General features: G+C 40.3%; 1 protein-coding gene across 1 annotated transcript in view; it reads right to left on the reverse strand.

Moving 5' to 3' along the window:
* Positions 1-19,365, reverse strand: part of LOC118658456 (IQ domain-containing protein M-like) — a 250,941-nt gene that overhangs the window by 155,765 nt on the left and 75,811 nt on the right. The gene's annotated exons all lie outside the window — the stretch shown is intronic.

Genomic DNA, 19,365 nt, shown 5'->3' on the forward strand with positions numbered 1-19,365 from the left:
CCATTGGTCTATATGTCTGTTCTTGTGCCAGTACCAGGCAGTTTTGAGAGCAGTGGCTTTGTAATACAGCTTGATATCTGGTATTGAGATCCCTCTTACTTTGTTCTTCTTTCTCAGGATTGTGGCAGCTATTTGGGGTTTATTTTTTATTCCAGATGAATTTTTGGAGAGTTCACTCTAGGTCTGTGAAATATGCTGTTGGTATTTTAATGGGGAGTGCATTGAATCTATAGATTGCTTTGGGTAGTAGGGACATTTTGATGATGTGTGGATTCTACCAATCCATGAACACGGTATGTTCTTCCATCTGTTTATGTCTTCCTCTCTATCTTTTTTTAGTGTCCTGTAGTTTTCTGGGTAGAGGTCTTTTATCTCCTTGGTTAAGTTTATTCCTAGGTATCGTAATTTTTTTTGGTGCAATGGTAAATGGGATTGTTTCTTTAATTTCTCTTTCTGTAAGTTCACTGTTGGTGTATAAAAATGCCATAGATTTCTTGGCATTAATTTTGTATCCTGCTACATTGCTGAATTCATTTATTAAGTCTAATAGTTTTTTGATGGAGTCTTTAGGGTTTTCTAAATACAGTATCATGTCATCTGTGAATAATCATAATTTTACTTCTTCTTTTCCAATTTGGATGCCTTTTATTTCTTCTTGTTGCCTAATTGCTTTGGTTAGCCCTTCCAGTACTATGTCGAACAGGAGTGGTGAAAGTGGGCATCCCTGTCTTGTTCCTGTTCTTAAGGGAAATTGTTTTAGTTTTTGCCCATTGAGTATGATGTTGGCAGTAGGTTTGTCATATAAGGCTTTTATTAAGTTGAGGTATGATCCCTCTATTCCCACTTTGCTGAGCGTTTTTATCAGAAAAGGGTGTTAGACTTTGTCAAATGCCTTTTCTGCATCAATCGATATGATTATGTGATTTTTATCTCTCAACTTGTTTATGTGATGTATCTATCCTCATTTATTGATTTGCGGATATTGTACCAGCCTTGCATTCCTGGAATAAATCCCACTTGGTCATGGTGTATGATCTTTCTAATGTAATGCTGGATCTGGTTTGCTAGAATTTTGTTGAGGGATTTTAGCATCTATGTTCATCAGGGATATTGGCCTGTAATTCTCTTTCTTTGTGGTGTCTTTATCTGGTTTTGGGATTAGGGTAATGCTGGCTTCATAGAAAGAGCTTGGAAGTGTGCCTTCCTCCTGAATTTTTTGGAATAGTCTGAGAAGGATTGACTTTAGTTCTTCTTTGAATGTTCGGCAAAACTCCCCTGTGAAGCCATCTGGTCCAGGGCTTTTGTTTGCTGGAAGATTTTTGATTACTGTTTCAATTTCATCAGTAGTTATTGGCCTATTCAGGTTTTTTGATAATTCCTGATTGAGTTTTGGAAGCTTGTATTTTTTTAGGAATGTGTCCATTTCGTCAAGGTTGTCCAGTTTGTTGGAGTAGAGTTGTTCATAGTGTTTTTTGACAATCCTTTTTATATCAGTAGGACCAGTTGTTACTTCACCTCTTTCATTTCTGATTTTGTTTATTTGGATCCTCTCTCTTTGTTTCTTGGTGAGCCAGGCGAGAGGTTCATCAATCTTGTTAACACATTGTTTGCGGGTAGTTTTTATCGCGCGCTAACAGGTGGTGCGGGCCATTTTTGCAGTTGAATAGACTGATTACCGTTATATCTGGAAGTGCATACATAATTCACCATTGTATGTGTTAGAGACCCAAATTTTGTCCTTTGGAATTCGTATATCTGCATGTTAGCATCCCTTTAGAGCAATAAAAAAGTATAAAAATAAACGTATTTATATGTTACCCACATTCTACCGCTAGACTATAAAAAATGTATTAATACGTGTCCCGCGCTCTACTACCAGTCAACGTAAAACGTATACAACATTTCCCGCATACAATGTGTTAATCCTTTCAAAGAACCAGCTCTTGGTTTCATTGATCTTTTGTATTGTTTTTTTGGTCTCTATGTTGTTTATTTCTGCTCTGATCTTTATTATTTCCTTTCTTCTGGATACTGTGGGCTTTTCTCATTGCTCTCTTTCTAACTCTTTGAGTTGTAGGGTTAGATCATTTATTGCCAGTTTTTCTTGTTTTTTGAGGTAGGCCTGTAGAGCTATGAACTTCCCTCTCAGGACTGCTTTCATTGTGTCCCATAGATTTTGGATTGTTGTGTTTTCATTGTCGTTTGTTTCCAGGATGCTTTTTATTTCTTTTTTGATCTCTCTGGTAACCCAGTCATTGTCTAATAGCATGCTATTTAGCCTCCAAGTGTTTGATTTTTTTTCAATGTTTTTATATTGTAGTTGATTTATAATTTTATGCCATTGTGATCTGAGAAGATGTTTGTTATGATTTCTATTCTCTTGAATTTGAAGAGACTTTGCCTGTGTCCTAATATATGGTCTATCTTTGAAAATGTCCCAAGTGCACTGGAGAAGAATGTATATTCTGTACCTCTGGGGTGAAATATTCTGAAGATGTCAATTAAGTCCAACTGATCTAGTGAGTCATTTAGGATTGCTGTTTCTTTGCTGATTTTTTGTTTAGAGGATTTATCCAGTGGTGTCAGTGGGATATTGAAGTTCCCTACTATGACTGTATTGCTATCGATCTCTCCCTTGATATCTTCCAGAAGTTGTTTTATGTATTTGGGTGCTCCTGTATTGGGTGCATAAATGTTTACCAGAGTTATAGCTTCTTGTTGAATTGCTCCCTTTAGTATTATGTAGTGGCCTTCCTTATCTTTGGTTATGGCCTTTACTTTGAGGTCTATTTTGTTAGATATAAGTATCGCAACTCCAGCTTTTTTCTCATTTCCATTTGCTTGAAAAAAATTGTTCCATCCCTTCACTCTCAGTCTGTGTGAATTCTTTGTTCTGAGGTGGTTCTCTTGCAGATAGAAAATATATGGGTCATATTTTCTTATCCATTCAGCTACCCTGTGTCTTTTGATTGGACCATTTAATCCATTTACATTTAATGTTACTATTGAAAAGTACTTGTTTGTGGTCATTTTTATTCTTAATGTTTGTGTTTCTTCTTGTCTGTCTTTCTGTTTCTTCTTTTTACAGCAGTCCCTTTAGCATTTCTTGCATTGCATAAACTCTCTTAGCCCTTTTTTGTCTGTGAAGCTCCTGACTCCACCTTCAATTTTGAATGATAGCCTTTCTGGGTATAGTATTCTTGGATTCATTCCCTTGCTTTGCATCACTTTGTATATTTCATTCCATTCCCTTCTTGCCTGGTGTATTTCTGTTGAGAAGTCAGCTGATATTCTAATAGCAGATCCCTTGTAGATAACTTTCTGTCTCCCTCTGGCAGCCTTTAAGATTCTTACTTTGTCGTTGGTGTTTGCCAATTTAATTATGATGTGTCTTGGTGTTGGTCTTTTCGGGTTCATCTTGTTTGGCACTCTATGTGCTTCTTGGACTTGTGTAGTTTTTTTCTTTCCCATATCAGGGAAGTTTTCTGTCATTATTTCTTCAAACAGGTTTTCTATTCCTTACTTCTCCTCCTCTCCTTCTGGTACCCCTATTAAGCGAATGTTGTTTCATTTTGCGTTATTCCAAAGCTCCCTTAGGCTCTCCTCTTGCTTTTTAAGTTTTTTTTTTCCCCAGTTGCTACTGTGCTTGTGTGTTTTTTCCTACCTTGTATTCTAATTCGCTGATGTGGTCCTCAGCCCTCTTCTAGTCTGCTGGTTAAGCCTTCCATTGTGTTCTTTATTGCAGCTATGTCTTTCTTCATTTCCTCTTTTTCATGGTTCCTTTTCATGTTGGTGACATTCTCATTCAGCTCCTTGTAATTCTCATTGAGTTGTGTGTATTTGTCATCCAGCCATTTGAGCATCCTTATAACCATTACTCTGAATTCTTTCTCTGATAAGTTAGTAGCCTCAATTTCATTTAACTCCCTTTCTGGTGACTCCTCTTTTTCTTTCCTTTGTGGATTGCTTTTTTGTCTTCCCATGTTTTGTTGTGATGCTTTAATTGTAGTTCTGATTGCTTTGCTACCCAGTTTCTTTAGGGTATGGTGCTACTGGTGTGACCTGTCAGGTCTCCTAGGTTTGGTAGTCTCGTGTAGCTCCCTACTTGAGCTATTTGGATTCTCTTGATGTAGGCCTGTGAGCTGGAAAGGCACAACTGAGGTGTCTAGAGTCAGAATCCATGGAGGGGGTGTTTCAATTTTTGCTGTCTTATGCCCTTGATTGAAATCACACGTGCTTCCCAGGGACTCACAGTGGCACCCAGGAACCGTCTATTTGGGTGGTGGGTCTCAGGAAGCCTGTGTTCTGGCAAAGCGTGACTGTGGTGTCCAGAGTTCTGTAGTTGTGGGGTGGGAAGACTCAGCTTTTGCTGCTGCCTCCGTGGTTGGATACATGCTATCCCAGCGGCAGCTTACGAGGCACCTGTTGTGTGTTTGCCAGAAGGGTGTACTGACACACTCTGAAGGGCCCTGGCACTGAAGCCACTGGATTGCAGTGTCTGTGGGCAGGTATCCCAGAAGAGGGAATTCAGCGTTTCTACAGCCCAGCAGTGCACCCCTGTTTGTTTAAGTGTGTGACTAGCAGGGCTCACAGTGGGGCCCCAGGGCTGCCTTTGGAGCGGTGGTCTTGGGAGACCTACACGCTGGAAAAGCATGCAACTGTAATGTCCAGAGTTCTGCAGCTGTGGGGTGGACAAACTCAGTTTTTGCTGATGCACCTGTGGTGGATAGGCTCGCGTTCCCAGTGGCAGCACACAGGAGCACCCGCAGTGAGATTGCTAGCGCAGGCACACTGAAGCACTCTGAAGGGCCCTGGCATGCTTTGGGTAGGTATCCAGGATGGGTGAATTCAGAATTTCTACTGCCCGGGGGGAGTGCATCCCTATTAGTCCAAGATCAGACCTAGAGAAGCTCACTGCGGCTTCCCAAGGTGCCCTGTGAATAGATGGGCTCAGGGAGAGTGAGCAACTGTGGCAGTGCAGTTCGCCAGCTCTGATGCACTCAGAGGGGCCCTGGTGCTCTGGGGCCCTGGTGCTGAAATTGTGCAGCTGGGTGTGTGTGGGCAGTTATTCAGGCAGAAGGAATTCAGAATTTCTACTGGGGGGCAGTGAGCCTGTGTCTGTACAAAATCACACCCAGCTGGGGCTCACAGTGACTTCCAAGAGAAGTCTATGGAGTGGTGAGCCTTGGACACCTGTGCGCTGGGGACATGCAAATAAGATGTCGGAGGTCTGCCGCTGGGGAGGGAGAGGCTGCACTTACTGCTGTGCACAGCACGGTGCTCCTTTGGTGGTGGAGATCCCAGGGTCTGCGAGTCTGCAGGTGTGGCTGCAGGATTTTGGCTGGAGTGGCTGCCGGTTCGCAGGTCGGCAGTATCCCAGGCCTGTCTGAGTGGTGGTGCTGATAAGTTCCTAGATGAGGCCGCTCTTCCCTTTAAGATGGTGTGGGCTCCATGCCCGAGTCCGGGAGTGCCGCAGTGGTGGTAGTCTCTCCCTATCCCTGAGAGCCTGTTCTGCCAGCCTCTGCTGTTCCTGCCGGATTTAACTGTCCCTCACTCACACACACAATACACACATCCATTCACTCTCCTTTCATCCCCTCACTCACTCACTTCCTATCCCTCACCTCCATCCTGCCAGCTGCCATCTTTTCTAGCCCAGATAGTTTTTAGTGAGAAAAGAAATCATTAAGAAGGAACATATATGAGAAAAGATGCAATAATTAATAAGTAATCATGTCTGAACATCAGGCAGTGAGCTTGGCAAACATTTGAACAGGGAATTTCCTTTTAACTGCTAATGCTTATATGATAATATATATTAAACACTAAGTCAGTTTTAGAGTTTGGTTCAGATATTTCTACTAATTAGTTTTGGCTGATCTTGAAGTATTTTGTATGCTCCATTTATAAAAGCACTGTTTGCCCATCTGTTCATAGGTTGAAAGTGATTAAAGGATACTTATTTTGGCTGTTGTAAAAGCCAAATACTTTTTAAGCTGCAAATATGTGACAAAGCCAGTTTGGGTTGCCAAATTCAGAAATATATTAAAAGTGGTTTGTGATGCCGCCTTCCCCCAATTCCTCTTCCAACCTGCATTATCGCAAGCTTTCCTGATTAGACTAGCATGCCTGCTTTGTCCAAATGCTTTGCCGTTTAGTTATAATTTACACAATTTACTCTGCTTTGGATCCTCTGCTACCAAGCTGGATGGAGGGCTTGCTTGGGTTTCCTGTCTGTGCAGCCTTGACTTAGAATCATGTGATGCCCTCCTGCTTGAATGCTGGATTAGAAAGCAATTTGGATGGCGAGTGAAACAAGTTTGGGGCCTCCGTTAATCCCCTGTATGAAGTCTGTTCAGTTTGAAAAAAATGTATTAAATTCAGCATGTGTGACATGGATTTTTAAGAACAGGGAGTAATCCATTTCCATGAGTAATATTGCCTCAGTGTTGCTGTAGTACTCCGTTTCCAGACCTTGCCAAGGGTTTAAATTGTTATTTGTGTCACAAGACCTGTTCCCTTCAAAAACCAGAGCGGGATTCCTGGGACTTTTAAAAATAAGATGCAGTCTTCCTGAGTGGAAGACACCACTTAAATTCAGGCCAACATTTTAAATCACTTAAATATCTGAATGAGCTGTGTTCTCTTCTGTGCTTTCTGCACTCCTTTGGTGTCCTGCTCATTCCTCACAAGGCTAGCCTGCCGCTGCCCCCAGAAAACTGGCCTCGTTTTGACTACTCCCAGTTCCTCAGCAATCTCTTTAGCTAGAGCTTATGAAAGGGTAGAGGCTGATATGCTATTTAAAGCATCTAAGAGTATTTTGTCTTAAACAGTTTACCGCCTGAAGTGCTCTACCTAGTACTTCTTGCGGCACCCTCTGCTCCCTACCCAAGTTTTAGTTAGTCATAGACAGTGTGCTCTCCCCACCCCCAACATTTCTCTCATTTTTGCTCAGACAGGCAGACAATGAAGATCGGTGCCTGTTCAGAGATTCCTTGTCCTTAGAACAGAGCTTCAGATAATGAAATAAATTCCCACAACAATTCAGGCGATTCTAAAAGCAATTTCTGCTATTATGCTCAGAAATTGCTTTTAGAATCACATATGTGATTAGGAACTGTCATTTCCAGGAACCAGGGAGATCATCAAGCAGGCACACGCAGAGCGATGGTCAACAACCGTATGCAGGTTAAAGTCTACGTATTAGGAAAGCAGGAGATGTGGGCAGTCTTCAGAGCAGTAAATGTACTCTATTCCATTATATAAAATAAGAGAAAATTTAGAATTGATAGTGCCATTTTGCCTTCCATTAATATATTAGTGATATGCTGTTACTACTATTTTTTTTAGTTCACAGATACTACAAAATAGAAAAGAGAAAGTAAATCATTATTATTCACCTACATGTTCACTAGTACATGAATATTTAGAGTCTTGGCATCCTAAAGAATTAAAAAAAAAAAAAAAGAAAGAACTTATGGGTTCCAAAAGGCTACAATTAACTTCATAGATGGTATATTTAAATGACAATATCTTTATCACCCAGAATTGAAACAAACTAGATATTTAAAAGGTTAAAGGCTGATGACCAGTCTCTGAATTTATTACCTCCACAAATTTAATATCATGAATCAACAATAGAATGTTTTTCCTCTATGAAGCCAAGATCCATCAATTGTTCTATTCTATACTTGGAAATCAGTTGGTCATTTAAAAAAATTATGTGCTCTAGAAATTTAACAGAAGAAAAATGTATCACTAAAGTCATATTGATCTGCAAAGGAATTAACAGCAACTGCAGAAACACATCTAAAAAGAATAAATGTTTTATTAAAAGAATGAAATAGATTCTCTGAAAGAAAAAAGAGATTTTCAATGTAGTTAGAGGTACCAAACAAATTCAAGGAAACCTCAGGAAGATATTTATATATAAAAGGATCTCTTTCTAGCCTGGCCAGTGTTGCTCAGTGGTTAAGCATTGACCTTTGAATCAGGAGATCATAATTTGATTCCTGGTCAGGGCACATGCCCGGGTTGCAGGCTTGATCCCCAGTAGGGAGTCTGCAGGAGGCAGCTGATCAATGATCCTCTCTCATCATTGATGTTTCTATCTCTTTCTCCCTTTCCCTTCCTCTCCTTCTCAAAAACAAAACACAACAAAAAACACACCCAAAAGCAATAATATTTCTAACAGGAAGTAAAAGTGCAATGTCATCATAATAGTATAGTGGATCACAGTGAATACAGCTCCCAGCTCACAATTTTCATTTAGATATTGTGAACTCTGTTGCACTAATGCATTACTTCCCTTTACCTGATAATATAAACTGCTTTGGATTCTTTATATTAAATATACCAAATCAGAGTAAGAGAACAAATGGGTTAGACATAAAGAAGTTAATGATAGAAACCAAGATGGCAGCATAAATACCGGAAATTGTTGCCTCGCACAACCACTTCAAAAATACAACTAAAAGACAAAATGGACATCATCCAGAACCACAGGAAGGCTGGCTGAGTGGAAATTCTACAACTAGAAGGAAAGAGAAAAGCACACTGAGACTCAGAGGAGGTGCAGAAGTAAAGTGCAGAGGTACGGAGGCGCACACGGCAAGGGCTGGCAACTGAGGATGCGGTTGTCTTTTTCAATCGGGAGGGAGACACAAGCTCCCGACTGCTCTGAACTCAAGTTCCGGGAAGTCTCTGGGGACCCAGACTCATATGGGAAGAAACGGGACTGTCTGGCATTGGGCGGAACTCAAGGGCGGCTTTCTCTCAGAGGTGCTGGCAGCCATTACCTTGGGACACTGAGACCTGGGGCCTCTTAGGGCAGGGCTGAGGATCAGCCAAAGCTGTTTGCTCCACCCTGTTGATTCCCCAAGAAGCCGCCCCATCCAAGCTGTGTGCAGAGGCTTTTGCATATGAATGACCTGGCCCCTTGCAATCTAAAATTACCTAACAAACTGCAGCTGGGTCAGAGAGACCCAGAACTTCCAAAAGAAGGCCCAAGGCCCCACAGCAGCTTGCATTTTTTCACAGCTGGACCTCATCTGGGTACCTCCAAACCCCAAACAAAGAGGAGGAATCTGCAGATCTCTCCATAGCTCCTGCTGGGTAGCCTCAGGCAGAGGCTAAATTAGCACCTCCTTAGAGATCGAAGTACCCAGTTGTCAGAGTGGGATCATCCAACTCCTCAGATCCATAAGGGACACACTCAGGGGGCACACTCAGTGAGCACCAAAGCCCCACTGAAGCAAGTCTTGCCCCAGAAGGGTGTCTCCAGCACAAAAGTTCTCCCACCGTAGACACAGCTGATTCTCACAGCCAGTTGGCCTGTAGGTCAATTCCTCCTAGTGATACCAACTACAATGAAGGCTTAACTACAACAAGACTGTGCACACAACCCAAAAAGGGGTGCACCAAGAGTGTCCACCTCAGGTAATTGGGCAGGCTGAGCCACTGAGCCCTATAGGACACCTAGCACAGAAAGTCACTCTATCAACACAGGGAAGCAGCCAAAATGAGGAGACAAAAAAAAGATCACAAATGAAAGAAATGGAGGAAAGCAAACTACTGGATATAGAGTTCAAAACCATGGTTATAAGGTTACTCAAGAATCTTCTAGAAATCGCCGATAAATTTAGTGAGACCCTCAAGGATATGAAAAAGGACCAACTAGAAATTAAGCGTACACTGACTGAAATAAAGAATATTATACAGAGATTCAACAGCAGACTAGAGGATCCCAAGAATCAAGTCAAAGAATTGAAATACGAAGAGGCAAAAACAACCAACCGGAAAAACAAAAAGAAAAAAGAATCCAAAAATATGAAGATAGTGTAAGGAGCCTCTGGGACAGCTTCAAGCAAACCAACATCCAAATTATAGGGGTGCCAGAAGAAGAGAGAGAACAAGATATTGAAAACCTATTTGAAGAAGTAATGACAGAAAACTGCCCCTACCTGGTGAAAGAAAGAGACTTACAAGTCCAGGAAGCACAGAGAACCCCCAACAAAAGGAATCCAAAGAGGACCACACCAAGACACATCATAATTAAAATGCCAAGAGCAAAAGACAAAGAGAGACTCTTAAAAGCAGCAAGAGAAAAACAGTCAGTTACCTACAAGGGAGTACCCATACTACTGTCAGCTGATTTCTCAATAGAAACTATGCAGGCCAGAAGGGAGTGGCAAGAAATATTCAAAGTGATGAATAGCAAGAACCTACAACCAAGATTACTTTATCCAGCAAAGCTATCATTCAGAATTTAAGGTCAGATAAAGAGCTTCACAGATAAGAAAAAGCTAAAGGAGTTCAACACCACCAAACCAGTATTATATGAAATGCTGAAAGGTATCCTTTAAGAAGAGGAAGAAAAAGAAAAAGGTAAAAATAAAAATTATGAACAACAAATACATATGTATCAACAAATGTATCTAAAAATCAAGTGAATAAATAATCTGATGAACAGAATAAACTGGTGAATATAATAGAATCAGGGGCATAGAAAGGGAGTGGACTGACAATTCTCGGGGGAAAGGGGTGTGGGGGGTGCAGGAAGAAACTGGAAAAAAATCGTACACCTATGGATGAGGACATGGGGGGGGGGGGTAAAGGCAGAGGATGGGGTGGGAACCGGGTGGAGGGGAGCTATTGGGGGAAAAAAGAGGAACACCTATAATAATTTGAAATAAAAATTTAACTCAAAAAAAGAAGTTAATGAGATGATGCTGGGAAAAGACAATATCCCACTTTACTGCAAAATATCATTCAATCTTTACCTTTATCAAGGTAAAAACATAAACATGTATAATTTATTTACACATTACATTTAAAAAACTAAAATTTAAGAGTTATATTGTTTGGTTTTAATTCTTTCTGGTTTAGAAATTTTACATTAGGTATTTTATTTTAAAATGCATAAAACTCAGAAAAATGTTCCATTGACTATTGTAATTGAACTGAGATTGCTTGGCTTTCTTTGAGATGTGTAACATCACCTTCCTTTTCCTACAAAAGGTTTTAGGTTTTCTCAACCATATTTTAGTCTTATGGCTTTCTAACAATCTTCTGAAAGTTATGGAGTTCTTATAATTTCAAACATTATCATTTAAATTGAAATATTGAGGATGCAGAAACCTTCATTCAGAAATTAAATAATGTTGTATAAATGCACATCTATGAAAATTATATTCTATAAAAGTTGGGCAAAGGTGTGCATGAAATGTTTACAGCAGAATTAGAAATTCAGGCAATAAGATTATCTCTCTAATAAAAACACACAAATATACATATTAGAGCCCAAAAAATAAAATCAAGTAGGCACTGTGTGGAATTTATAACCTAGTAAATTCATCATAATTGTGCTAGAAGGCAGAAAAAAATCTAAAGATTTGAAAATTTTAACTCTTTAATAATGCTGCTAATGGAAAGTCTTATGCACATCTGTACTCACATTTGTGCAAGCAAATGTACCTATGCACTACTATATCAGCTTTTCTTCTAAATTTTGAGATCTTTACAGTTAAAAAACAAACAAACAAACAGGAAGATGAACCAAAAAGAAGAAGAAGGGAAAAAAAAAGAAATGTGGGAACTTGCCTCTTAGGCTTGTGATCATTAAAGATTAGGTCAGAAATAATCATGACTGTCTTACCCACCACTATTGATCCATATAATGTAACAGGTTCCATTCCCTATAAACAGTAGGACTGGGTGCTCAAATTTGCCGTAATTACAAATCAAGTACAACAGCAGCATTTTGTAGTTGGCTCAACCTAGCATCCCCACCTCTTAACAGCCAGTGGCTGCTTCCTTAAATAATACTGCTGAGTGGGTGCATAAACCAGTCCTATTTGCCAACTGTGGAGCATTCCAGCCAAGTTTGTGGGTATGTGTAAATGAATTCCATCATCTTTTTTTTTTCTATAACTAAGAACATTGGGGGAAAAAATAAAAACTCTCTTGTGTTACTGTAGCCTGGCAATGGTAATCTATGTGAGACACATTTTTTTCCCTTAAAATGCAAAAGTACAAAAGTACTTTAGAAATTGGCCAGTACCTTATTTAAGTTGAAGGACAACCGATGGAAGATTTTAATATACTCTGCCTCATGCAGACTCTAAGGAAACCTCTAGCTAAAAATACACAGGTCACCCAAAAATTTACACACACTTTGAATAATTATAAAGGAGTGTTTATTAAAATAGATTTCATGTTCAGAATGTAATAAAATCAGCTATCAAACTGTGTGTACGTTTTTTGGGACACCCTGTATATAAGAAATTTATCCCTAACAAAAAAAAAATCCTTCAGGCCAAACTTTAAAGAGTCCTAACATTCGGATTCTAAAATATGGAATTTCTATGATAGAAATGTTAAAGGATTTCAAGTAAACAAGAAAAATCTTAATATTGTTTCACTTAAATATTTTTCAGTTAAATGGGTCTGTCTTTGACACATATAGTTTTATATTATTTATTACAACTTGCTTTATTTTCACACTGCTTTACCTTTTTTTAATCTCTCTCCAGGATTCTATTCTAGTAGCACTCTTAATTATTTGAGCCACTCTCTAAGATATAACAATTCATTAAGTAAATTTCAGTCTACTTCTCTTAAGTAATCATCAGAAAGGCTCTTAAAATTTAAGATATAAACAGAATAAAAGCAGCATGGCTGCCCTAACCGGCTTGGTTCAGTGGATAGTGTGTCAGCCTGCGGACTGAAAGGTCCCGGGTTCAATTCCAGTCAAGGGCATGTACCTTGGTTGCAGGCACATCCCCAGAGGGAGGTGTGCAGGAGGCAGCTGATCAATGTTTCTCTCTCATAGATGTTTCTATCTCTCTATCCCTCTCCCTTCCTCTCTGTAAAAAATCAATAAATATATTTTTTTTAAAAAAAGCAGCATGGCTGAGTAAGAACTCAGTGAATTGAGGACTGGATTCTAGTAAAGTTGTTTTTTTTACCTTTATTATTTTGAAGAAGTCACTAATCTTTCAAATCTCTATTTTGCCAAGGGGAATTTAAAAATATTGTATCAAGTGATGTCTAAACTTCCTTTCAGCCATAAAAATATTTAAGATCTCCCTGCAAAAATTAGCTAGATATCCCTGCAAACTTTGCCACAACTCTTTATGCCTGCAACAGATGGTAGACTCTACACAAAAATGTTCAGCATTCAGACTAGATGGCTGGCTCTAGGAAAATAACTATAATAAACACTCATTTTTCAAACTACATAATTTTTATCATTAAAAGAACAGCACTGAATTTTACCTTAGTAACACCTACAAGGAAAAAACACTTCCTAATCAAATTAATCAAGAAAAGAATATTTACAGAAAAGACTTACAGCCTTCCTATCTAATAATAGACAAACATGGTAATTGACCATACCTTCGCTACACCTCCCATTGGCTGATCAGAGTGATATGCAAATTAACTGCCAACAAAGATGGCGGCTAATTTGCATACTGTAGGCAGGGCGGGACAGCGCGAGCTGCCATCCAGGCCCCCATGTGAAACCTGGGGGCAGGGGCTCCAGTGAGGCGATCAGCATCACTTGCCTTCGCCTGAGCCCTGCCCACTTGCCCAGGCCATGGGGCCCACTCCTGTGTGTGACCCAGGGGTGGGCGGGGGCTCAGGAAAAGGCAAGCTATGCCGATCGCCTCACCAGAGCCCCCACCTGTCCGCCGGAGACACGGGGCCTTTGAGAGAGAGAAAGAAAGAGGAGGAATTTGGCACCCCACATCCCTCCCTGATCGACCACTGAGATTCCAAGCCAGCGAGGGCTGCCTTCAGGCCGCAGCTCCAGGTCCCTCACTCTACCCCAGGCTCCAGAGCACAGTGCTGGGCACGGGCACCCAGGGGTTCAGGAATGCAGCCCAAGGGGCCGGCATGATGTAGTGGGGGGGCTGTGTTTATACTGCCAAGTTCCCCACTTCTGCCCTGGCCCGCGAATCCCTCCTCCTTCCCCTCAGAGGCCCAGCTCCTGCCTACATGCTTGCTGGGCAGGCCCAACTGCACCGGGGAGTGAGCCATGGCGATTGGGATGGCCACTTCCTGGGATGGGATGGCTGGACCATGGTGATTCATGAAGGTGATGAGGCCCATGGGGCATGCGCAGCCCCAGGTGGCGGGGGTGGCCGGCCAAGCCAAGTCTGGCTTCAGTGGGGCCAGTGGGAGCCTGAGGCCACCCCAACCCCCACAGGTCCTGGGCGGACGGTGGCTCAGTGGAGAGCGATGTCTCCATGCATGGTGCCCAGGGGCAGCTGTGAGCTGCTGCAACCCCGCCCCATGCTTCAGGGAACGGGAGAAGGCTCACAGCCACCAGCACCCTAGGCTGCACCCCCTGTGTCTCAGCCTGCCAGGTTGGCAGGGTCCAGAGCAGGTGAGCTGCACCCTTCCCCCAGTGGTAGAACAGGGAGGAGAGCACTGGGTGCAGGGAGGGGACCTCAGCTGGGATCCTCCTGGTGTGGGGAAGGGGCCCAGCCTGGGCCTGGTGGGGAGCTTAGGAAGTCTGGCTAAGCAGGCGCTGGTTCATACCAACTCTTACTCTGCCATCTTCCTCCAGCTCTTCAAGCTAGCCCCCCTGCCCCACCTGTCTGGGGGAACGGGCTCTGGGTGACCTCCCTGAGCTCAGCCTGTGGACCCAGAGACCTCAAGGAAGAGTGCCCAGCCGGGCCCGGGCAGGGGCCGGTGCAGAACTACCAGGGCAGAGTTGCTTCGGTGTCTCAGTGAAGTTTGCAACTGACCCAAGGAGGAAACCCGAGAGGGGAAAGGCCGGGAGGCATGAATTGCCAGCACTTTAGCCACTTGAAAACAGCTCCACTTGGAATGTGAGGTGGTTGTATGTTCAGCTGAGAAGTGAGGGGGCTGAACTCCATCATCGCTGGGCTCCTGTCAGTCCGAGGCCCAAGCGTCCACCACAACAAGGAAAGAACAGAGTGAGGGGCCTGGAGGAAGGGAGGACAATTGAAGAAAACTGTGTCTAGACTTTCCCCAGCCCTCTCCTTCTTTCTGCTGCCTACAAGAGCCCCAGGCCCGGCCACAGTTCTGTCTCCACCTTTTAGTCCCCTATTCTCCAACCACAGAGGAAAGAAATAAGGAAGGAGTGTGCTGCCTTCAGAAAGTATCTATATACCTGATCGGCCAGGTGCCTTGCACAGAGGGAGGCCAGACTGCGGCTTAGGCCCGCTCCCCACAAGGACATCCTGTGAGGGCTCCCAGACCGTTAGAAGGGGCAGGCTGGGCTGAGGGATGCCCCCTGAGTGCACAAATTTTTGTGCACCGAGCCTCTAGTAAGAATATAAGGAGCTATTAATATAATCAAATACTTTGGAAAATTACGTACATGTGACAGTTACTATTTTTTTTTCTTTAAAGCAAGTCTTTTTGTGGGAAGGCTTTTCAAAACAAATTCAACTTCTTTAATAGACATGGGTTATTTAAATTTTTCTGTATTAATTTTGGTATGTTGTCTGTTTTCCAAAGACTTTGTCCACTTCATCTTAGCTGTTGAATATAGTTGGCTTAAAGTTATTCATATAGAGCAGCCATGGGCAATCTACGGCCTGCGGGCTGGATCCGGCCCGTTTGGCTGTTCTATCCAGCCCGTGGAGCCGAAAGAGTGGAGGGTTCTCTTGCTCTCCCCTCTGCTCCTTCACCAGCAGCAGTGTTAACATGGCAACGTCGGGAAACACGGCCGCAGCTCCTTCTTCTGAGTCCAGTTTAAGAACCCATTGTGGCCCTCGAGTCAAAAAGTTTGCCCACCCCTGATATAGAGTGATGGCACCTCTTTCATTTTCAACATTGGTAATTTGTGTTTTATCCCTTTTTTCTTATTTGGTTTTTGTTAGGTGCTTGAAAATTTTATTAATCTTTTCAAATAATTAGCTTTTGGCTTTGTTAATTTGTTTTATTGCTTCTCCATTTGTATTTCATTCATTTTGGTTCTTTATAATGAATTTCACAGGAAAACTTAAAAAACATATTCTACAGTTGTTGGATATAGTCTCCTATAAACACCAATTTGGTCAAATTAGTTGATGATTTGTTCAAATCGGCTGTATCGTTATTTATTCTTTTTAATAATTTTCCTATTAAGTACTAAAAGAGGCATGGAAAAAATTTTCAGCAACAATTATGGAGCTTTCCATTTTATTTAGTTGTGTCACTTTTTGCTTTATTTAGGTCAAAGCTCTATTACTAAAGCATATTCTATATATTTAATATGAATGTTGATGCAGTTCAGTTTAGTCTACCATTTTCATTTTTGTTTTTTTATTCGCTCCATATGATCCTCTTTTCCTGTCCTCTTTGGGTTAGCCAAATAGTTCCTATTATCTTTTTATATTAGTGATTGATCTAGGAATAACAATATGCATTCTTAACTTATCATACACTGTTTAAAATTAATACCGCCACACATAAAAATAAACTTGCAAGAATATAACTCCACTTCTTTTGATATTATTGTCATATGTATTTGCATCTCTCTAACTTAAAGGCACCATAAAAATGTTATAAATTTGCCTTAAATTGTCAATTTTAAAGAAATTTTAAAGTATATTCTTTTATATTGATTAACATATATTTTTCTTATTTTAAATGTTATTTCTTCCATAGAGTAAACTTTCCATAGATGGCATTTCTTTTTAGCATGAAGAGCTTCCTTTTACCTTGTTAAGTAAAGATTAGCTGTCAATAAATTCTCATTTCTTTAATTTAGCTGAAAATGTGTCTTTTCAACCTTAATGCTATAAGATAGTTCCTTAGATAAAGAATTATCACTTTTTTTTTCTTTCAGTCCTTTAAAACACAATTTCATTGCCTCCTGGTTTTTTCCATCATTTCTGATGGGAAGACATCCATCATCCCTAGATATGTAACCCTCTGTACAATGTATATTTTTCCCCTCTAGTTATTCCCAACTTTTTTTCTTTGACTTCAATTTTCATCTGTTTGACTGTGGTATACTTAACTATGGTTTTTTTGTTTTGTTTTGCTTTGCTTTTGGACTTACCTTGTTTAGAATGTGATGATCTTCTTGGGTATGTAAAGATGTTTTTCATTAAATTTGGAGAAAATTCAGCCACTATTTCTTCAACTACTTTTTCTGCCTCATTCTATTTTTCTCCTTCTAAGATGCCAATTCACATGGTAGACCACTTGATATTAAAATACAGGTCAATCAGGCTCTGTTCATTATTTTCTTAATTACGGCTTTCTTTTCTTCTGTTTGGTCCTATTGATCTATTTAATTATTTTTTCTATTGTCTTCTCTACATGTTGATCTACCCAGCCAATGAAATTTTCATTATCAGAGACTACAGTTCTCAGTTCTAGAACTTTCATTTGACTTTTTAAAATAGGTTCTATTTCTGGAATGGGATACTCAGCTATTACGAACATCTTTTTAAAAAAAAAAAAAAAAGTTCTTGAACATGTATAATAGCTGCTTTAAAGAACTTGTCTGCTAATTCCAGTAACTAGGGTATTTTTTTAAAATATATTTTTGTATTGATTTCAGAGGGGAAGGGAGAGGAAGAGACAGAAACATCAATGATGAGAGAGAATCATTACTCAGTTGCTTCCTGCACGCCCCCTACTGGGGATTGAGCTTGTAAGTCTGGCATGTGCCCTTGACCAGAATTGAACCTGGTACCCTTCCGTACACAGGCCCATGCTCTGTCCACTGAGCCAAACCAGCTAGGGCATGACCTCCTGTTTTATAGATCCATGCTCACCCACTGAGCAATACCGGTCAGGCAGGATATCTTTTTTGATGTTAGATTTTCCTATTTCTTGACATGGCTAGCATTATTGTGTATTTAACATGGTACATTATAGAGACTCTGCATTCTGTTATTGACCATGAAAGAATGTTGGCTTTTTCCTTTTATTCTAGGTGGTGGCTAAATTACTGGTTTATCATCTTAGACTTGTTGAAACTTAGTTTTATGCTTTTGTTGGAGTGAATCCAGTTGTTGTCTTTTTTGTCCTTAGTAGTAATGTGAATCCCTTAGTCCTGGGATATAGTTTCCACTCCTTGGTCTTCTAAGATTTCCATGGATAGGCTGACATGTTTATTAAGTCCTGATCACTAAAATTGAACATTTAAATACAGGATATTTAAATAATCATGTTGTACTACTTCATCATCATCTTCAGCCTAGATTCACCATAGAGTGCAGTTCCACAGTACTTGAACCTTAGAGCTGAATAGATTTTGGAAATTATCTTTTTTCAAATATTAGGAAATTAATATAGCATATATACCATATATTACATAACATTCAAGCAGGGTGTGGGGCAGCGTTCTCCATTCAAACACATTAACACTAAGTTAATGTTATAATAGGCTAATATAATTAATATTAATATGTAGGCCAAACATGAATACTCAAATGAAATGAGAAAAGTAAAAACTATGAGTAATCATAATTATGATGATTTTGACACTAGAGTTTTGGCACAACCTTCATTGGCATCAGTTTTAGTTTTTGCAGCTTTCTGGATTTTAGAATTGTGGACAAGGGACTGGTATGGACCTTATATAGCCACACATTTTGAGTAATTGAGAGGGGGCATAAAAAAAAAAAGATGTCAGGTAAGAAAAAGTAGCCTAAATAACATCCTATATAATCCTATATAAAAAGAGCTAATATGCTAATTAGATCAAATGGCAGAATGACTGTCCAGATGACCTTCTGGACGAAGCTGGGGCTTCAAGGGCCAAGGCAGCCTGGGCTGCAAGGGCTGAGCTGTTTGCACAAATTTCGTGAGTCAGGCCTCTAATATTTAAATAAACCTGTACTTACTGAGGAGATAGAACTCCAAACAGGTTGTTTTTTGACAAACTTCAGTCTCCAAGTTTTACTCTTTTTCTATTTTCATCTATATGGCCTATATGGCTTTGCACTTCATCAGTACTAAAATCTTATTTAATGAATTAATGACTTATATTACCAGGGAACACAAAATGTGTCCTTTTTAGCAACTTCACTGTTAACTTTCTACTATCCCTTCTCTTCATCTCACTTTCTAATCTGTCTTTCAAAATCAGTAATTTTTCACAAAAGTTAGTTGACAAATTTCCCACATAAAGTGCCAAAGCAATCTTAAGAATCCCTCATAGCCATTGAAAGATGCTCTACCACAGTGAATTGTAGTACACAGTTTCTAATAAACAAAACATCATGCAGTACTGTTCACACTGCTTTTCCTACCTACCATATAGTAACCTTCAGCCTGACCTATTGAATGATGATTAATACACTTGAAAAAAAAAAGTTTTTTTTCCCCTTGTCTTAGTTAAATGGAATGGGAACATTGGAAAAAAAATACTAAAAATGCATATTT

The sequence above is a fragment of the Myotis myotis genome, unplaced genomic scaffold, assembly GCF_014108235.1.
Source record: "Myotis myotis isolate mMyoMyo1 unplaced genomic scaffold, mMyoMyo1.p scaffold_m19_p_6, whole genome shotgun sequence".
Classification (NCBI taxonomy): domain Eukaryota; kingdom Metazoa; phylum Chordata; class Mammalia; order Chiroptera; family Vespertilionidae; genus Myotis; species Myotis myotis.